Source organism: Balaenoptera physalus, assembly GCF_965194825.1.
Source record: "Balaenoptera physalus genome assembly, chromosome: 17".
Taxonomy (NCBI): Eukaryota; Metazoa; Chordata; class Mammalia; order Artiodactyla; family Balaenopteridae; genus Balaenoptera; species Balaenoptera physalus.
Window position 1 is genome coordinate 62,511,720 of NC_138895.1, and position 19,728 is coordinate 62,531,447.

Here is a 19,728-nt window from a genome sequence, read left to right on the forward strand (position 1 = left end):
CTACGCACAATTCCTTCACAGCAGCAGCTGCATCAGTGTTTGAATGACTCGGGACTGTAGTTCAACCCAGCCAAGTTCATACACTGAAAAGCCATCACCTTTGCTGAGACTTAGTTCTCTACTTCAATTTTAAAAATTGTCCAGTTTACCTGGACAAATTGCCACCTAGATAAAAAACTACATTCCCCGTCTTCCTTGGTATCTGTGTGTAGCTCTTTTTTTTTTTTTTTAATTTATTTATTTATTTATTTATTTTTGGCTGTGTTGGGTCTTCGTTTCTGTGCGAGGGCTTTCTCTAGTTGTGGCAAGCGGGGGCCACTCTTCATCGCGGTGCACGGGCCTCTCACTGTCGCGGCCTCTCTTGTTGCGGAGCACAGGCTCCAGACGCGCAGGCTCAGTAGTTGTGGCTCACGGGCCCAGTTGCTCCTCGGCATGTGGGATCTTCCCAGACCAGGGCTCGAACCCGTGTCCCCTGCATTAGCAGGCAGATTTCCAACCACTGCGCCACCAGGGAAGCCCCTGTGTGTAGCTCTTTTACTGGCTTCTAGACAATATGATGTAAGTGGAAGTATAAGTACTATGCGGGATTTCTAGAATGTCACTTTAAAGAGACAGAGTAAACTTTTCTGGTGACCTTTGCTTTTCCTGCTGTCTGGAATTTTGATGTAATGGGAAGAGTTCAAGCAGCCTCTTGAGCAATGTGGTTAAATGCTAACTATGTTGTAAAAACATCAAGAAGAAACCAGAGTTCCTGATACCAATGAATGGCCACACCAGCCATGGACTGCTCTACTTTGGACATCTTTTACATGAGATAGAAGTAAACTTCTACCTTGTTTAATCTCTTATTTGGGCATTTATATTTAACCAGCCAAACGAATCCCAACTAACACTGGGAAGAAACCACAACATCCATTAAACTATGATAAGATTGAAGCAACTTTTCTAGTATGTCACCCAAACAATAGTCTATTACCAATTGAGGGGGAAATTAATAAATATCTCTAAATTTTAAGTTTAAAAAATTAAGTATTTTTTTAATTTTATAGGTTGGAATAGAGTCTAAAAATGCACAGGGAAAAAAGTCATGCTATTTGTAAAGCTGTTTCACTAGGCCGCATCTAAAGACAGGAAGGGCACTAATATGATTCCTCTAATTTAAAGGGTGGTTAACCCAATTGATGCAGGAAAGTTCAAATTATCCTGCACAGCCAATACCTCTATTGTACTAGAGTCTGTAATGTTATTAAGACAAAACACAGACCCTTTAACAAAAATTAAGTTGGCGTATTGTACTTCAAACAAAGAAAATATAGCTTTGACATTAACATAATTTGGCAAAGAAGATATCAATTCCTTTCTTAAAATATATATGAATTCTTCTTTAAATTTTAAATCTGTGTTTCATTACACAGAAAATGAAAGCATTGACAGGCATGTTATATCACTGCCAAATGAAGAAATATGTGGGAGAAATGAAGAAAAAGAAAGCAAGAAGGTCTTTTGTTTAGCCTGCTATATCTCAAGCGTCACCAAGTTTTCCAGGTTTGGGGGTTGTTCTTTCATTGTTAAAATAAAATATTCCAGTTTTGTTCTTACTGGAGTTTAAGAAAATTGTGTAGGTTTGGTTTCATTAAAATTTGATCATAGGTGTATGCCTGAATAATTTTATTTTTTTTAAGCTTTGCTTCTTTGTGGGATTTACTTGAAATAAAGTGGCTTATCCATCTTTGAACACATTTCTGTGATTTACTTCAACTTTTGGATCATGGTTCAATTTGGTCAATACCCCTCACCATGACAAGGAAAATAAAATGACTGAATATGAAACTGATGAATATTGGAGAAGATTTCTTGAGTTTTCATATGAAATACAGCATCAGACCAGAAAGAACGATGGGAAACCATAAGTCTTTCAGGAAGACTTCAGAGAGTGGCATGCTTCAGTAAGTCAGAGTTCACAGGACATTACACCAGAACAAAAGCTGTGGCATTCTATTCCATCAGAGTCCTTATACTGGCAAATTATTAACATTAACCAATTGAAAAATCTGCATTCTACTGATGTACACAGAATCTCCTGCTGTCTACTTTGTTGTCTTAGTGGTTTTTTTTTTTCCTTAACAAACTGTCTTATTTGAACCTAAAAAACCTTTGTATGAAGATCATTGTACAAATGCTTTCTGAGGCATGCTGTCATAGAAAAATGCGTGCACATCTTGTAAAAGGGATTTTCTGGTCTTCTCCTCAGAGCACAAATTATAAACACACCTCCTCTTTTAAACCACAAATCACTATTGGCAAAGTCTAAAAAGTATTATAATCACTCAGACTGAAGATGAATCAATCCACAACCTCATAATACGAAATATACGCATTTTATACAAAATGTTTAGTAAATTGGTTGTTCTATATCCCAGATGGCTCTACAATTTTTGGCTCATAACAAGGTAGTGGTTTTTTAATTGGCCTTTGAGGGAAGCTGAAATTTTCACTGCATGGGTTGGCCTTCTTAATAGCATCTGTGACTTTGCATGGCTCAAAGTCTGAAGAAAATTTTTTGTTAGAGCAGACTAATTATTGCTTTCTATGGAAAAGTGAAAATGTGATTTGTCTGACTGGAATATAGTTAGACTGACAATGACTCTATTCTTACAAGATAGAGAATTTTCCATCATTGTAGGTTTCTGGCAGTGGAAAAAGTCTAACTATAAAATAAACAAGTAACATATACACACAAAAACTAACAAAATCAAAATGTCACTTACAGACTTCCAGTTTCAGCTATGATATGTAAAGAGCTTGGAAGCTGTCAATCTTGTCCTTATAAGAGGAAAAACCTCAACAAACTAAAAATTAATAACTCTTCTTGGATTCATTAGAAAACTGAAGATGCAGGGAATACTGCCACCCTGAAACCTGCAAAGATATTCACATCCAGAGAGATACAGAAACCAAGATCTGTTTACCTGCAAAAAAGCTGCTGGAGCCACAAACTTGTAAGAATACTTAAGAGGTAACTATAAGGAATTGCATAAGGCTGAGTGTAGCCTAGAATGAGAGTGAGACATTCCTGGGCCTGCAGTCTTACTGGGACCCCCCACACACACATTTGCGGGTTTTCCCTACAGGAATCCCAGCAGGTTTACATGGTGAAGATAAGAGAAAGGTGCCTTCAAGTCTCTGGAAGGGGAAAGGGAAGAGTAATCATTTTAAAATACACCCAATGTCTTCTCCATAACATAGGTCTCTGCTCCTAAGGAAAAGATGACCAGGACTGTATCCCTGCTGGGGAAGGCATTCCTCTCAAACCCCAGCCACCTGGGGTGGGAGAGTGGATGATGGGTGGGTATAGTCAAGAGTGTTCAGGGCTTCAAGGAAATAGATTAGAAACTCTGTTGTCAGGAAAAGGAGTAGGGAACAAAGAGGCAGAAATCTATACTAAAAGAGAAACATTTGTGGTGATCACAGCCCTGAAACAAGCCTATGAAAAAAACATAAATTTATTCAGAAGGTTATAGAATTTTTCCTCTCCTTCACACTTGACCCTCACGTCAACAGGACTTCGGGATGATAACAGTGACAGAGCTGCAAGACAGGAACTCTCTAAAGGAGAATTACACAAGAAAGCCTAACACAAGAAGAGACACAAAACAAGAACTCTTAGAGGAATTTGAAGCCAACAGCAGCTATAACAATGTAGTTGAAACACTAAGCAAAGCAAAACCCCCTAGCTAGATTAACATAAATCCTCACAATGAAAGCCTTTCTGCCTCAGTGTCTAGTATCTGAAGCAATGTGTCTGACTTTAAACAAAAAAATGACAAGGCATACCAAAAGGCAAGGAAAACCAGTCTGAAGAGACAAAGCAATCATCAGAACCTGGCTCAGTTATGACAGAGTTGTTGGAATTATCAGAGAATTTAAAATAATTATGATTAATATGCTAAAGATTGTAATGGGAAAAGTAAATAATATGAAAGAACAGATGAGCAGAGAAATAAGAACTCTAAAAAAAAATCAAAAGAAAATATTGGGTATGAAAAACAATTTAACAGAAATGAAAAATGCCTTCAACTGGCTTATCAGTAGAATCAACATGACCAAGGAAAGAATTACAGTAGACCTTTCATCAGAAAACATGGAAAATAAGAGATAGTGTAGTGAAATATTTGAAGTATTGAAAGAAAAATCTACTAACCTAGAATTCTATATCCAGCAAAAGTATCTTTCAATAATGGAGATATAAAGCCTTCTTAGATAAACTGAAGGAATTCATCTCTAGCAAACATTCTCTGCAAAAATAATGTTTAAAAAAGTTCTTCAAGCAGAAGGATAATTATATGTCAGAAACTTTGATCTATGTAAAGAAAAGAAAAGCATCAGGGAAAGAATAAATAAAAGTAAAATAAAATATTTTATTTATCTTATTATTAATTATACCAAAGGTAACTGTGTGTTTAAAACTTAATAGTAATGATGAATCAGATGATTACAGCAAATATAAGTGAAATGAATGACAGTAATGTCACAGAGAACAGAAGGGAGAAATTGCACATATTTTGTTGTGAGGTACCCATTCTACAGGTGAAGTTATGTTATAGTATAATTTGAAAATGAATTTAGATAAGTTAAAAATGCATATTGCAAACTCTAGGGCAACTGCTTAAAAATTTTTAGAAGAAATATAATTGATGTCCCATGAGATGAGACTAAATGGAACCATATAAAATGCTCAGTTCAAACCAGAGAAGGCAAAAAATGGACATGAGGTGAAAAAACACAACATATAAAAAACAGTTATAAACATGATAAATATTATATCAACTGCATCAATAATCATTTTACATCTGAATATATAACTAATACACCAGTTAAAATACAATTAAAAGTGAGATGATCAGAATGGATTTTTTTAATAAATTTATTTATTTTATTTTATTTTACTTATTTATTTTTGGCTGTGTTGGGTCTTCGTTGCTGCGTGCGGGCTTTCTCTAATTGCACCGAGCAGGGGCTACTCTTCATTACGGTTCACGTGCTTCTAATTGTGGTGGCTTCTCTTGTTGCAGAGCATGGGCTCTAGGTGCACAGGCTTCAGTAGTTGTGGCTCACGGGCTTAGTTGATCTGCGGGATGTGGGATCTTCCCAGACCAGGGCTCAAACATGTGTCCCCTGAATTGGCAGGCGGATTCTCTACCACTGCACCACCAGGGAAGTCCCAGAATGGATTTTTTTAAGAAAGCCAATTATAGGTTGTCTACCAGAAACGTAGTTTAAAAATAAAGACATAAAGAGTTAAATTAAAAGATGTAGAAAGACATAGCATGCTTACAGTAACCAAATCAGAATGAAGTAGTTATATTAATTACAGACAAATCAGACTTCAAAGCAAGAAAAATCATCAGGGCTAAAGAAAGACATTAAAAAATTATAAAGTGATCAGTTCTCCAAGAAGACATTAAAACTTCTAAATATGCATACACCTAACTGCAAAACATCAAAATGTGTGAGGCCAAAACTGACAGAACTGAAAAAAGAAATAGAAAAATCGACTAGTATTGTTGGAGGCTTCAAAACCCCTCTGTCCCTATTGATAGGTCAAGCAAACAGAAAACTAGTAGCAATATATACGACCTGAGCAGCACTATCAATCAACTTGATCTAGTTGATATCTATAGAATATTCCATGTAACAATAATAGCAGAATATACATTTTTTTCAAGCTTCCATGGAACATTCAGCAAGATAGGCCACATTCTATGCTATTAAAAAACAAAGGTTAACAAACTTAAAAGTATAGAAATCATACAAAGAATGTCTCAGATGATAACAAACTACAAATTAATAACAACAGATAGTTGGAAAATTCCAAAACATTTAGAAATTGAACAACACCATTATAAATAACCCATGTGTCAAAGAAGGAGACTCAATAGAAATTTTTAAATATTTTGAACCAAAGGAAAATGACAACACGATTTACCAAAAATTGTAGAATGCAGTATAAGGAGTGCTCAGAGGGAAATTTATAGTGTAACAATACATTTATATATTAGATGAAAGATGTAAAATTAATAACCTAAACTTCCACCTTAGGAAACTAGAGGGAAAAGAGCAACTTAAGCCTAAATAAAGAAAAGAAAAAAATAAGAACTATTAGAAGAGAAATTAATGAAATTGAGAAAAGAAAATCAATAGAAAAAAAAAACTGAAGGAAAAGCTGATTCTTTGAAAGATCAATAGCTGAAAAAACCTTCAGGAAGGTTAACCACCACCAACAACAACAAAAAACAAGAGGGAATACATAAATTACTAATGTCAGAAATGAAAGAGAGGTCATTATACCAATATCTCAAACATTCAAAAGCTAAAAGAATACTGTGAACACTGTGCCCAGAAATATGATAAGTAGGTGAAATGGATCAATTTTTTAAAAGACATAAACTACCAAAACTTATACAAGGAGAGATAGATTACCTGAATAGCTCTATGTCTATTACAGAAAGTGAATCAATGCTTAATAACTATTCAGAAAAGAAAATTCCGGACCCAGACAGTTTTACTTGTGAATTCTACCAAAAACTGAAGGAAATACCAATTTCCCACATAGAAACGGAAAATAAAGAGTGAACACTCCCTAAGATATTCTAAGAAGCCATCATTACTTTAATACAATTTTTTAAAAGATAAAGACATTATAAGAAACGAAAAATATAAATCAGCATCTCTCACAAATGTAAATTCAAAAATCCTCAACAAAATACTAGCAGATCAAATCCAACAATGCATAAAGATATTATACATCACAACTAATTGAGATTTATTCCAAGTATGCAAGGCTTGTTCAACAATCTAAAACCATCCATGTAAACCTTCATATTATTGAGCTAAAAAGAAAAGTCATCTGTTTATATTAATTGAGGCAATAAAAACACTTGACAAAATCCAAAGCTTTTCTAGAAGAGAAGATAAACATACAGATAAATATCTGGGTTCTAGGTTGTTGAAAAAGAACCAAATCTAAGAACAATTCTTCCCATGTCACATATCATCTTTCATATCACTTGGTCTCACTAGGAAGCACAGTTCTACACAGATATTTCTGGTCAATGATAACCATACAATCAATTAGCTGAGTCAAACTCACTTGTTTGAAATGTAAATATGATAGTCCAGATACTTCAAAAATTCCTCCCTCTCCAAATATCTAGAATTGTTAAATAAAATATAGCGAATATTATTTTAAATGCATATTTAATAGCATCTTATAGAATATCCAAGCTCACATGTGAGTGAGGTGATCAAAGGAAAAGATAACAGAAAACCAGAGTGGTAAGCATTAAGTTGCTCTGGGAAATTGTCAATGCTAGTAACTTTAGTGCTTTAATGTTCACTTGAATACAAGTGACAAGGTCCTGGGGTCATATACATTGAGACATTGGAATTGAACGTTTGAGATATGTAACAGATATATACACATATATGCACACATACAGTCAAAGCGAAGACCCTGGAAGATAGACTGGAAGGAAAAAAAATTCTATCCACTGCAAAGGAAATCAAAACAAAGTCTTTCTTTGCCTATGCTCTCAATAGAAAAAAATATATATTTCCAGGAAATTAAAAAACACATTCGTTAACCCACATGGCTCTGAGTTTTAGTTACAGTCTTCTCATCATGTGGGAACACATGCTTAAAATTTAGCAAGGACCTTTGTACCTGGCCAGTGATAGCCTGAGGCTCCTGGCAGAGGCACAAAACAAACAAACAAAACTGGAAGAAAGTTTGCAAACCCAGAACACAGGATATATTTTTTCTCCCCTCTCTGTCTCTGTCTCTGTCCTCTCTGTCTTTTCACTTTCCCACTCTCTTTGTACACACAGTCCCATTCAAGATGAGTTTACAGTCAAAAATTGCAAAATACATAAAGATATATCTACCAATAGTGAAAGTGAGCATAAAAAACAGCAGAATTACAACTTCAAGGGTTTGAAATTATAGAATAAGCTGAAAGGGAAAACACATTTATTTAAATCGCTAAAGAAAAAAACTATGCAAATTTGAAAAAAATATACAGAATAGGAGTTGAAATGTAAAAAATAGATATTAAAATGCAAAACAAATGGCTACATTAAATAGCAAATTTGACCCAGCTAAAATAGATTAAGCAAATTGGAAGATAAAAATGAAGAAATTACACATATGCAACACAGAGAAATAAGACACGGCATGTGTGAAAAAGAAGTTAAAATATATACAGAATAAAATGAGAAGAGCCAACATACATCTGATAGAATAAGGAAAAATAGAGTAAGACACTTAAATAAAAGATAATGCCTGAAGACTGTCCAGATATTATAAAAGTCTTAGATCATCAGCATCAAGAAAAACAAGTCTCAAAGGTGTTAAATGAAAACAATCCTACAATTAGACACAGCAGGATGAAACTATATTAAACTAAAATAAAAGAAAAAAACTTAAAAGCAATGAGAAAATGCTGCTATAGACTAAAAACAGAATTTCCCACAGCAACAATATCTTCAATCTGTTAAAATAAAATAATTTTGAACTAAAAATTCTATACCCATTTAAATCATAATTTAAAATTGAGAGTAAATAAAAGACATATCCCAACAAATATGACATTTTTTATTCACAAACAACACTTACTGAAAAATACTGAAAGATTTACTTGAGGATAAAGGTAGTCAAACCATGAGAAATAAATGGAATTAAAGAAGTAATGAATACTAAAAAAAAATTGTATGCATGTTTAGAAATAAAAGAATTACAATACAAAAATAATAAATAATTTTGATTTATTAATAAGGCAAACTAAAATACAGAAAAACAATAGCATGTAAAACAGAAGAGAAAGTATTGGGAATTAATGGTCAATTATGGTTAGGAACTGGGAAAAGAGTAGAGATAGTGATGAATTATATAAATAGAGAAATTTTAAGGAATTGGCTCAAGCAAATTTGGAGGCCTGGTGAATCAAAAATCTGCAGGGTAAGCTGGCAGGCTGAAGACTCAAGGAGGAGATGCAGTCACAGTTCAAAGGCATTCTGGCTGAATGCTGGCTGAATTCTGTCTTGCTTGGGAAAGGTCAGTCTTTGTTCTATTAAGACCTTCAACTGATTACATGAGACCCACCCACATTATGGAAGGTAATCTACCAATTTAAATGTTAATCTCATTCAGAAACACCATCACAGACATACCCAGAATAGTGTTTGACAAAATATGTGGGTGCCGTAGCCCAGCCAAGTTGATGTATAAAATTAACCAACAAAACGCCCAAATTTTTAGAGGAAATGAAAGAGAAATACAATATTAATGCAAGAAGAGACAGGAAATGAGGAGAAAAACATGAAATAAGGTAAGAGCATCATTTAAAAATGCACAAATATAAATCCAAACATAATGTTAAAAATAATAAATCAACTTAATAGTTAAAAATGGAAATTCAGAAGAATTTTACATCCAGCAATACAGTGAAAAAAATAATCTGAAAGGCCCTCTTGCTGCAGACAACTAGATCCTGCATAAAACACTCTTTTTATTGTAACCTTGTGCTTTCAGGAAGCAAAGAAAATCTCCAAGGGCCACCCACGCACACGCCCTAAAAAAAAAACAAAACAGAGTTCAAAATGGTTAGCAGTAAACACACTCAAAAGAAAGAGTTCTCTGAGGGCAAAAGACTAAATAAGCACTACAAGAAGAATAATAATCATGGGGTAAGTGGCACTCTGAAGAAATAGAACTTGAGGCTCCTTGTTAGGCAGGGACCTTAGAAGGGAGATAAATTGATCACAGGCTGGTAACATCCCTATCTTATAGCAAAAGAAAATAGACATTAAAATCAACCAAATATAGGGACATCCCTGGTGGTCCAGTGGTTAAGACTTTGCCTTCCAATGCAGGGGGTATGGGTTCGATCCCTGGTCAGGGAGCTCAGATCCCACATGCCTCATGGCCAAAAAACCAAAACATAAAACAGAAGCAATATTGTAACAAATTCAATGAAGACATTAAAAATGATCCACATCAAAAAATCTTTTAAAAAAATCAACCAAATATGAATTTATTAAAAAGATTCTTAAAATAGCAGTTTTCAAATATTGAACAATATGTAGAACAAGCCTCAGATTCTTTAGAAGAAGGAACCGTATGAGATAAGATTTACAATTGCCCTAGTTTTGTCCAGGAGGAACTAACATGTAGGCTCACTGAATTGAAGAGATTGGAATTGAGGACTGGAATTTGACATGGCTGAGAGGACTCAAATTTGTGTGGCAGAAAATCAGAGATGGAGGAGTTAGACAAAGAATTAGCCCCAGAATTTGGCATTCCTGTGAATGTATGCTAAAATCTAAGCTGTGCATGCTAAGAATGCAATTTAAAATTTCCAGTGATCACAGATTATTGGTAAACATTCCATTTCCAACCTGTGAGGATTAAAAATCTTATTTGACTATTCAAGACTTTCAATAAACACTGTAAATCTTAACAGGAGAGCAAAACTAGTCTAGATTAAGACTATCCTAGATCTGCTTTAACAAAACATAAACAAAACTCAAAAGGATTAAGTAAATCCACGTGTAATTTAACTAACTGCCAGAACAAATTCCAAAACTCTTTAAAGGAAAACAATAAAATCCAGCAACAATGACATAAAATTCAAAGCATCCCTTATGCAATAAAAAATTACTAAACGTCAAGAAGCAGGAAAATGTGACCTATCACCATGAGAAAATTCAATAAATTGAAAGAGATAAAAAATGACAGAGATGATGGAATTATCAGACAAGAATTAAGCAACTCTTCCTCTATGTTCAAGAATATAAAAGGAAACATGGGGCTTCCCTGGTGGCGCAGTGGTTGAGAGTCTGCCTGCCAATGCAGGAGACACGGGTTCGAGCCCTGGTTTGGGAAGATCCCACATGCCACGGAGCAAATGGGCCCGTGAGCCACAATTACTGATCCTGCGCGTCTGGAGCCTGTGCTCCACAACAAGAGAGGCCGCGATAGTGAGAGGCCCGCGCACTGTGATGAAGAGTGGCCCCCGTTTGCCACAACTAGAGAAAGCCCTCGCACAGAAACGAAGATCCAACACAGCCATAAATAAATAAATAAAGCACACCTAGTATAGTGTAATTAAAAAAAAAAAAAAATTTGATTTAAAAAAAAAAAAGAATATAGCAGTCAATTCTTCAAAAATATTAAAAAAAAAAAAAAAGGAAACATGAACATAATGAGAATGGAACAGAATATTTTTTAAAGAACCAAATGGAACCAGTAGAAAGGAAAAAGAATCTGAAATAAAAACTTCACTTGATGAGTTTGGCAGCAGATTGCACATTGTAGAAGAAAGGACCAATAAATGTAAAGACAAAGCAATGGAAAATTTCCAAACTGAAGCCCAGTGAGTAAAAGGCAAAAAATAAATAAATAAAACAAAACACAAAAAACAAAGGGAAAAACAAAAATTAAAAGAGAAATCCAGAGACTGGATGGCATACAGGAAAATATGAAGCCGACTACCATGTAAGTCCAAAAGGAAAAGGAGAGACAGAAAAATATTGTTAAAAATATGGCCAAAATTGATAAAATCTACAAAGCCAGAGATTCAAGAAGCTCAGTGAAACAAAGAAAACTACAGCAAGGCACATCATTATCAAAATGCCAAAAACCACTCAGAGATAAAACAACTTTATTGTATAAAATAGATCAATGTAAAGATTGGTCACTGATTTCTCATTTGCAAAACCCAAGCCAAAACACAAAATTGACAAATTTATATTATTGAAAGAAAAAAAAGAAGTCAAACCGGAATTTTATATCCAGGGAAAACATCTTTCTAAAATGAGAGCAAAATGAAAAACATTTCTGACAAACAAAAGCTGAGAGGATTTGTAACAAAAAAAGTTAAAGGAAGTTCTTCCAGTTGAAGGAAATCAACCCCAAATGAAAACTGGAATATACAAATGAATAGAGAACACTAGAAATAAGTATATAAAAGACTTTTTTCTAATTTTTAAATTTTATTAAAAAACAAAAGAAGTAACAATATATTGTGGGATTTATAAGACATGTAAAAAGAAAATGCACAAAAAGAATACCAATGATGGGAGAGGGAAATATAAGTATAGTGTACTATGGTTATTACAATAAATGAAGTGTTATAATAATTGTAGGTAGTCTGTGATAAGAAAAAATACATGTATAAAAATACAGTATAACCTAAAGCTGTTATTAAAATATAGATAACTAAAACAAAAAAAGAACAAATAAGCCAATAGAAAAGATTAAACAGAATACTAAACAGTACTAAAAATAACGCTTAGAAGGACAAGAAAGATAGGAGAAAAACTAAGGTGACAGGGTAAATGAAAAACAAATGAATGATGGTAGGTAAATCTGACATTATCAATAATATATTAATATAAACAATCTGAACACTCCAATTATAGGTAGAGATTGTAAGATTACATTTTAAAAATAGGAAGACCCAGTTATATGATATCTGTAAGAAGCATACTTTAATTAATTGCATGAGATGCCATAACAAAATACCACAGACTCAATGGTTGAAACAACAGACATTTATTTTCTCACGGTTCTGGGGCTTGAAGGTGCCAGGGTTAGTTTCTGGTGAGGCTTCCCTTCCTGGCTTGTAGATGCCCCTCTTTTCTCTGTATTCTAATGTAGCCTATCCTCTGCGAATGTGCATGAAGAGAGAGCGCTCTGGTGTCTCTTCCCCTTTTAATTAGGACATAAGTCCTATCAGATTAGGGCCCCACCTTTATGATCTTATTAATCTTAATTAATTCCTTAAAGTTCCAGTCACTTTGGGGACAGAGTCTTCAACATAGGAATTTTAGGAGAACATAATTAAGTACATAACACATATGTACATTTAAAGTAGAAAGATGGAAAAAATATATATCGTGTAAACAATCACACGGAAGAAGGAGTGGTGAAAATAATATTAAATAAAGTAGACTTCAGGGGAAGGAAGGAGTGATCAAAAAGGCATTTATAAAAATAAAATAATCAATTCATAACACATATGAATGTATATGCATATAATTAATTTCAAAATAAATCAAACAAAAATTGACAGAAATGACTGGAGAAACAGAAAAAAAATTACAATTTTAGTTGGAGATTTTAATACCTCTCTCTGGAAATTAAAGTAACTGAAAACTGCTAAGATATAATACTACCACCCAAATTGACATCAATAATAATTACAGAAGGCTACATCATAACAATAGGAGAAAACATATTTATGTCAAAGACACTCAGAACATTCCATTAGAGAAATCATAGGCTGCACTCTTAAAAACATCAATAAATTTGAAAGGATGAAATTATGGAGTAAGTTCTTTGATCACGTGGCACTGTATTAAAATTTAATATCAGAAATTTGTCTGGAGAATCTGCAAATATTTGGAAGTTAAGCAATACCCTTTATAAAAAACTTTGGGTTAATCATAAGGGAGCTCATAAAATATTTTGAACTGAAAGGAAAGAGAGGCACAAAATATGAATATTTGTGGGATACACTTAAAGAAGTACTGAAGTAAGTAGAGGGAAGGTAATAATGAAGGTGAGATAAAAACAAATGTAATAGAAAACAAACAAGAAATAAAAATCAATGAAACCAAATAATAAATACATATAAAGATCAATGAAATTGGTAAACCCCAGCTAAACTGAGTAAGAAAAACAAAGGAGACTCAATTTACCAAAATTACAAATGAATAAGGAGACATCACTAGAAGTAATCCCACAGACATTAAAATATGATAAGGAACTTTAATAATAACTTTATGCCAATTAATTTGAAAACACAGATCAAATGGACACATTTCCTAAAAGATGCAAATTACCAAAATTGATTTAAGAAATACGTATTAACAGTACATAACATATAACAGTACATATTAAAATTTGAATCAAACAATATACATTAAAAAGTAAAAAGATGTATTGACTAAGTAGAATTTATTCTAGAATTGAAAGGTTATTTTAACATTCAAAAATCAAAAATAAATGACCGTTTAAATGGTGGCAATAAAGGCACTTAACCAAACTAAAAATCTATCATGATTTAAAATATAAGCAAACTAGGAACAGGCAGGAACTCCTCATCCAAATAAAGAATATCTATCAAAAATTTACTTTTATTTTAACATCAAATTTAAGTGGTGAAAGATAAAATGCTTTCATTCAGACTGGAAGTAAGACAAGGGTATTTGCTTTTTCCACTTCTAGACAACCTTGTAATGGAAATCCAAGACATAGCAATAAAATAAGAAAAATAAAATAAGAGTCATATATATTGGAAAGAAGGAAACTGTAGATATTAGCAGACAACATTACCATGTATATTAAAATTCTTAAAAATTCAGCACAATAGTTACTAAAACAAATAGGAAAATTTAGTGAGGCCATAATACAAAAGAATAATATACAAAAATTAATTGTATTTTACCTACTAGCAATGGAGAACTGGAAAATTAAATTTAAAATTTCTTTTTAAAACAGCATTAAAAACTTAGGGATATATTTAACAAAATATGTGCAAGACCTGTACAATAAAATCTACAAATCTTTGCAACAGAATTAAAGAAGAATTTAATAAATTAAAAGACATGTCACGTTTGTGAATTTGAATATTTAATATTATTAGGTAATTATTCTCTAATTATTCTATAGATCTACATATAATACTAATTAAAATTTTTGCCACAGTTTGCTGGAAACTGAGAGGCTGGTACAGAATATTAATTAACCACATGTGAACTATTTAAAAATGAAATCCCAAAAAAGAGCCACCCAAAAGGAAATCAGAAGAAAAGTTATACCTTCAATGCTGTTAGTAGAAAATATTCAGGTCTCAAAATTAACAAGCTAAGTATAATTCAATTTAATGCATTAGAAAAATATTACATTAATCCTCTGAAGATTTGAAAATGTGATTAGTAAATATTTAATAATAAACATTTCATATTAATTAAGTAAAAAGGGTCTGAAAATATTGATAGAGTAGAAAAATCCTCTGACCAAATATATTAAAGCAGAAAAAAAGCAGAAAAATATACTAGTATATAAAAGGACAAAACTACAGAAATAGCAAAGGTAAGAAAAAATGAAGTTATTTAGAAAATCTAATCCTAATAAGTTTGAAACATAATAAATGAACAACTACTAACATAGCTTATCTTTTAAAAACTTACTAAAAGTGAAATAGTAACTTAAAAGTTAATAATTAATTGAATCATTAATAGGAATTTCTCCTGAAAGTCAGCTCCAAGCCCATGTACATATACATGTGAGTTATACCAAATATTCATGTAATTGGTCATTTAAATATTATTCAAATACTCCAAAACATAGGAAATGAGGGTTTCTAATCATTTTATGAAGTCAATATAACCTTGGTATCAAAACTGGATAGAGACATTATGAGAAAGAAGAATTCCGGACTAAACTCCTCCATGAATATCATTGCAAAAAATATAAACAAAATATTAGTAAAGTGAATTTAATAAGCTGTGTAAAAAAGTTAATATATCCTGACTGGAATTGTCTCCAACAACATTAAAGTAGATCTCCACATATGAAGAGATTTATCCTGTTACACTATAAGTAGAATAAATTTATAAAAATATCAATTATTTCAGTATTTAACAATAGTTACAATCTAAGTTCCAATCAAAGTGCCAAAGATTATTCTTAAGAAACTTGACGATCTGATTTAAATTATTTGGAAATTTAATTATTTAATTATTTGGAAATTTATAAGTTGCCCCAAATAGTCAAGATACATCTGCAGAAGAATAATAGAGGAGTGGCATTTGTCAACCAAGAATTAAGATTCAGTCTGAGCTATAATAATTAAGATAATTTGACATTAGTTCAGAAATAAAAAATTAAGCAATGAAACATTATAAAGAGCCCAGAAACAGAGCCAGACTTAAACATATACGTAGAAGTGGCTTTGCAGATCAGTGGAGAATGGAAAAAAATTTTTCAATAACATATGAAAAATGAAATTAAATTCTTAACTCAAACCACATATAAAAACCCATTCTTGGTGAATTAAAGACTTAAATGTGAAAGATAAGTATTTACAACTCATTTTAAAAGCACTCTTTAAAACAATATAGAATAAGAAAGAACAAATAAAACTACATAAAAACCACACTTCCTGACTCACATCTGCCTTTCATTAAGGGACATGAGAGTTGAGAAGAGCATCATTCCCACCCTCAAAATTGAAAAGAACTGACTTAACTTCAAATTCAAAACTCTTTTAGAATCTGTTGGACACTGAAGTCACACATCAGCCAATCATCCGGATCAATCTAAGGACAAAGGAGCACCCTCAAAGAGAGAGGACATGCAAGCACTCATTTACCTGGACAAGATGCAACCAGACAAGAATTCGACAAGAAAACCCAATGAGTTGCTGAAAGATGAGAGGAGGCTGGTAGGACTGGTTGAAGCACTTGAGAGATCATCAACTGGCAGTGTCTGCATACTCTTAAGAAAGAGCCCTAAGAAAGAATCTATAGTAGTGCATACGTGGGGCTGTGGAAAAGCCACCATGAAGGAGAAGCATGAAATTTCCCCTAGCCTCTTCTCTGCTGTCTCCCCTATAGAGCAAAAACCTTAATTTGTAGGGAAAGAGTATCAAACACTCACGCTCTTAGGGCACAGGTGAATACCCATTGCAGCTAAGGAAAAGGAACAGGAAAAAAAAGTCCTATTTCCGGGGGAAAGAAAGGAATACACACTGAGCCCACAACTAAAGCTGGGGGAAGGCAGGAGAAGTGAGAAAATCACACACTGAGTCGCAAAGACACAGTGTATATTACCAGGATTGAGCAAATAATTAAATATATTGTGGACATTGAAAGCCAGTTTTCTCAATCATAAATGTTGGAAAAAGAAATTACAAATAAGAAAAGATATCAGAGGTATCAGTATGAACTCATGTTTTTTTATATATGTACAGGTAGAGGCAGGTACAATGGTGTGCCTACACTCAAGCCCATGTGTGTACATACATATATTTAGTATACTAAATACATACTCTTAAGAGGCTTTAGAAGCAAAGGCACCCCGATAGCAATGAACACATCTAGCATCCAGATCTTGATTTCTAAATGCCATTCAACAATGAAAGGAACCCAGACTACGTGGAAAATTGTCTGATTCCAGCAATGGGGCAGAGAAAATATAAGATAATCTTGTGGTACCACCAAGTAAGGAAGAACGCAAAATGTGATGGGAATTTGTTGAAAGGATATATGAGCAAACTTGAAGTAGTCCCCAAAGGCTAAATTTTGGGCAATTAGAGCAACACAATAAATAATGATAGTAATGGATTATAATCCATAAATAAAATAAATAACCGTGAATCCATAGAAGCATAAATACTTGAAAAAATAAATAAATGGAGAAGGGACAAATTTTTCTACAGGAGAAGCCCAATTTATAAATGTAAAAAGAAAAATGGAAATAAAAAGCAGCATTTGACAAATAGTACAGTAATAATTGTTGCAGACAAAAATCATTGACAGAGGTTGGAAATTAGCAAGTGAAAATGTAATAAGACTACATATCTTCATTATCTCAAAATATCTTCCTACAAGATACTTAATAATTATAGAGGGGAAAATAGTAATTTAGTGTGGATAAACCTGAGAGACATCGTCATATACAAATTATTAAAGTTAAAAATTATCAGTAATGAGACATATATACATCATGTACATCATGATATAATGTACTGAAAAAGGCAAAACATTACTTTTGTGATATTCTTGCCACAAATGCATAACCTCAGTCTAATCATAAGAAAGCAACAGAAAAACCCATCAGAGAGACATTTTACAAAATAATTGGCCAGAACTCTTCAGAAGTGTTAAGGTCATAAATGATGCTGAAGAATTGTCCTTTATTGGAGGATAATAAAGCTTTCACACTTAAATGTAATGTGGAATACTGGATTGGACTCTGGACAAAAAAAAGGATATTAGTGGGACAACTGATTAAATTTGAATGAGGCAAATAATTAGTTAATAATATTGTATTAATGTTAATTTTCTGGCTTGAATAATTACACTACGGTTAAATAAGATTTATTTGGAGAAGCTGGGTGAAAGTATACAGAAAAATCTGAGTACTAGTTTTGCAACTCTTGTAAGTCAAATTATTTCAAAACAAAAAGCTATGAAAAAGATTGATAAATTTAACTACAATAAATATAGGTATATATTTTAATATAGAAATAATAATATATAGCATAAATATATAATTTTATATTATATATGTTATGGTACATCAGATGTCATATAATAAATTTATGAAAAATATTTTCAGGTTGAATTATAAAATCCAGTTTCATGGTATTTACAAAGAGATAAGCCTAAATCATACTGATAGGCGAGCTGGAGGAAAAGGTATGAAAATAATACATTTGACAGTTACTATTAAAAGAAAGTTATATATATTTACATGCACATATAAAAATGACTGAAATGCAAAAAAATTATTAGGGATAAAGAACGCCACTACTTAACAGGAAACTTCCATCTGAAAGACATAAAACTTTCAAATGTGTGTTAACCTAAGAATTAAGCATACATTTTGAAAGAGTTACTCAATAGGATATTGAATAACCATTAAGATAACTTTTATAATCAGTATATTAAAATTTTTGAATGTTAGTATTATGCTCAAAGAAAAACTACTTCATAACTTGAATATAAACTGGGATTACATCCATGTAAAAGTAAAACTTATGCAAGGAAAATATTATAAGGAAAGGAGAATTCAACCATGGGTGAATTTTTTCCTTCATTATTTTTCTTATTTTTCAAATTTTTTTTTTATTTTTATTTTTTTAATTTTTTATTATTATTATTTTTAATGCTATTCTTGTCTGCTTACATTCTTTTTATGTATGTATGTATGTATGTATGTATGTATGTATGTATGTATGTATGTATGGCTGTGTTGGGTCTTCGTTTCTGTGCGAGGGCTTTCTCTAGTTGTGGCAAGCGGGGGCCACTCTTCATCGCGGTGCGGGGGCCACTCTTCATCGCGGTGCGCGGGCCTCTCACTATCGCGGCCTCTCGTTGCCGAGCACAGGCTCCAGACGCGCAGGCTCAATAATTGTGGCTCACGGGCCGAGTTGCTCCGCGGCATGTGGGATCTTCCCAGACCAGGGCTCGAACCCGCGTCCCCTGCATTGGCAGGCAGACTCCCAACCACTGCGCCACCAGGGAAGCCCCAAATTTTATTTGTAACCATGTATTGGAAACAGACATTTTTAAGAACGTTTTAAATGCACTTGTGTTGTCAATATTTGTTGAATTTCTGGTAAGTCTTGAGAAGGAAAAAGCATATGACTAACTCTCTTCTTTAGATAGTGTTTATAGCCTCATAGGAAACAATACACAAACGAGCAACTAAAAATACTAGAAAATGCAATCTTTCGTCAAATAAATAGTACAGAGTGCATTTCAAAAATTCAAAAAGAGTGACTGAAATGGACTAAAGAAAGAGGCAGAGAAGTCATATTGAAAAGGTGAGAATCAAGCAGTATACCATTTGGATAATTCAAGAAGAAAGTGATTGTTCCAGTCAAGTCTGTGTTAAGGCATACTATTTGATCAACATTCTGCCGAATTATGAGC

The 19,728-nt window shown here is 32.9% G+C and overlaps 1 long non-coding RNA gene across 1 annotated transcript; it reads right to left on the bottom strand.

Moving 5' to 3' along the window:
* Positions 1-4,927: 4,927 nt before the first annotated feature.
* On the bottom strand, positions 4,928-17,750 carry LOC309646703. Its single transcript, XR_014255543.1, has 2 exons — positions 11,259-17,750; positions 4,928-10,868 (listed from the first exon to the last, which is right to left on the bottom strand). It is a non-coding gene; the product is annotated as an uncharacterized lncRNA (long non-coding RNA).
* Positions 17,751-19,728: the final 1,978 nt, after the last annotated feature.